The sequence below is a fragment of the Nannospalax galili genome, unplaced genomic scaffold (assembly GCF_000622305.1).
Source record: "Nannospalax galili isolate Female #2095 unplaced genomic scaffold, S.galili_v1.0 scaffold580, whole genome shotgun sequence".
In the NCBI taxonomy this organism is placed as follows: domain Eukaryota; kingdom Metazoa; phylum Chordata; class Mammalia; order Rodentia; family Spalacidae; genus Nannospalax; species Nannospalax galili.
In genome coordinates this window covers 174,800-177,242 of record NW_008345762.1, presented here as the reverse complement: position 1 = coordinate 177,242, position 2,443 = coordinate 174,800, and the positions used below count along the sequence as shown (strand labels likewise).

Below are 2,443 nucleotides of genomic sequence, written 5' to 3'. Positions count from 1 at the left end.
TCTACTTTGTCAGAGATTAAGATAACAATGCCTGGTTTTTTGTTTTGTTTTGTTGTGTTTTTTGTTTGTCTTTTTTTTTTCCTTGTATTTGCTTGGCTATGCACTGAGCACAATGTGTTTCATGCTGTGGTTGTTAATTTGTTAAGACCAACACAGAAATTAAAATGTTGGAAACATGCTGAGGCACCATGCCCAGGTTCCTTTGGGGGTGATAAAACCATTGCCTTTTCTCGCTGTTTTCTCAGCAGATGGCACCAAGCAGAACTGTACCAGGGGGTGAACACCACACCTCGGTGACCATGTCCTCCTGGGGCACTCATATCAGCCAGAAATTCAGTTCATGCTCTTTTCTATCTTCCTGAGGATCTATCTTGTGACTCTGATCTGGAACCTGGGCCTTACCATCCTCATCGGGATGGACTCCCACCTGCAGACACCTATGCACTTTTTCCTCAGGTTCCTGTCATTTATCAATATCTGCTATTCCTCTTCCATCAGCCCAAGGATGCTTTCAGACTTCTTAAAAGATGAGAAAACCTTTCCTTCATTGCTTGTGCCACTCAACATTTTGTTTTGGCCTGGATGGCTATATCTGAGTGTTGCCTCCTGGCCATTATGGCCTATGGCACGTATGTAGCCATTGGTAACCCTCTGCAGTACTCAGCCATCATGGCCCCCAGCCTCTGCCAGAGGATGGTTGCTGGAGTCTATGGGACTGGATTCCTTGGTAGCTTGGTTCAAACAACTGCTTGTTTTAATCTCTATTACTGCAGGCCAAATATCATTCAGCATTTCTTCTGTGACTTGCCTCAGGTCATTTCCTTATCTTTCACTGACACCTTCATTAGCCAGTTGATTCATTTCCTGGAAGCTGTTTTTGTTGGGTTTGGCTCTTTTTTTGTTACCCCTTTATCCTATGTCTTCATTGCTGTTTCCATCCTGAAAATCTCCTCATTCACAGGCTGTGTCAAGGCCTTCAAGACCTGTGGCTCCCACCTGGCAACAGTGACAGTTTTCTATGGCAATCTTCTCTGTATACTTGGACCACAGCTCTCAACACTCCACAAAACAGGACAAGGCATTGTCGGCAATGTATGCCATCTTCATTCCCATGTTAAACTCTCTGATCTACAGTCTGAGGAATACAGACATCAAAGAGGCCTTCAATAGAGTGATGAAAAGGGCAGCACATTTACCTCAGAGAAAGTAACATCTGATCAAGGATTTTCCCTAAAAACATGTAGGATACCCTCCTTACATCATGATGCCACTGTGTCAGCTTTCTCCAAGAAGTCTGTCTGAAACAGTGCTATTGATGCCGAGTTTTCAAAGCTAGTTTCTCAGCATCTTCTGCACATGAGAAGACCATTGCACACATGAACTCAGACTAGATTTGCCTACACATGATCTGCACAAGATCCAACCAGTCAACATTCCAGCATGGATGGGGAGGATCACACAATCCCCACACTTATCTAGGAACTATTGACAGTTGATGGCTACTTGGAGAAGAAGAATCTGTGCTGGAAAGCCTTAGTGTCAACTTGACACACCTGAGTAGAGGGAATCTCAGTTGTGTAATTGTCTCCATTGGACTTGCATCTTCTAGATTAGTGAGTGATGTTGGAGGGCCCAGACCACTGTGGGTGGTGCTACTTGGAAGGTAGGCCTATGTTGTATAAGAAAGCAGGTTGAGCATGGGCCAGGGGAGCAAGCTAGTAAGCAGAGTTCCTCCATGGCCTGTGCTCCAGCTCCTGCCTCCAGGTTCCTGCCCTGGGCTCCCTGATGAACTGTGACCTGGGAGATGTAAGATAAAATAAACCCTTTCTTCCCCAAGTTCGTATTGGTCTGAGTATTTTGTCACATCAATGGAAAAACAAACTAGGACAAAAAGTCAGGGTTTTTTTTTGATAGAGGTGTGGTCCCTGTAAAACAGATGAGACCTTAAATGTTCCTGTGTTTTTGAGAGTAGAGTGTATTTTGAGAACTATTACAGGTAGAGGGAGGACAAGAATGAAGAGTTCCATATAGCTTTCATTTCTTTCCTGACTGTATTTATTGTAGTTAAGTATTTGTTTATATTCTAGTCAGTTCAAAGTGTTATAATGGATAAATAAATGTATGAAAATTGAAAATAAATTAGACATCTTCTATGAGGCAGAGGCAGGTGAATCTCTGTGAGCTCAAGGCCAGCCTGGTCTATATAGAGAGTTCTAGGCCAGCTGCGGCTACAGAGAGACCCTGTCTCAAAACAAAAATCTTTTATAATTTTTTTTCCCAAGCAGAGACACAGAATAAAAGTGAATGAGTGAGAAAGTGGGAAGAAGGGAGAGGAAAATGGAGAGAGAGAGAGGGAGAGATTATGCAAGACTTTGTTCCTCCAGAAAGGTAAAACCAGTTTGAGCATTTATCAGTGATTTATTGATGACATTTTGGCATGAAA

At 43.0% G+C, this 2,443-nt stretch overlaps 1 pseudogene; it reads left to right on the top strand.

Moving 5' to 3' along the window:
- The first annotated feature begins 248 nt into the window (after positions 1-248).
- Positions 249-1,210, top strand: LOC108491277 (annotated as a pseudogene).
- The last annotated feature ends 1,233 nt before the right edge of the window (positions 1,211-2,443 follow it).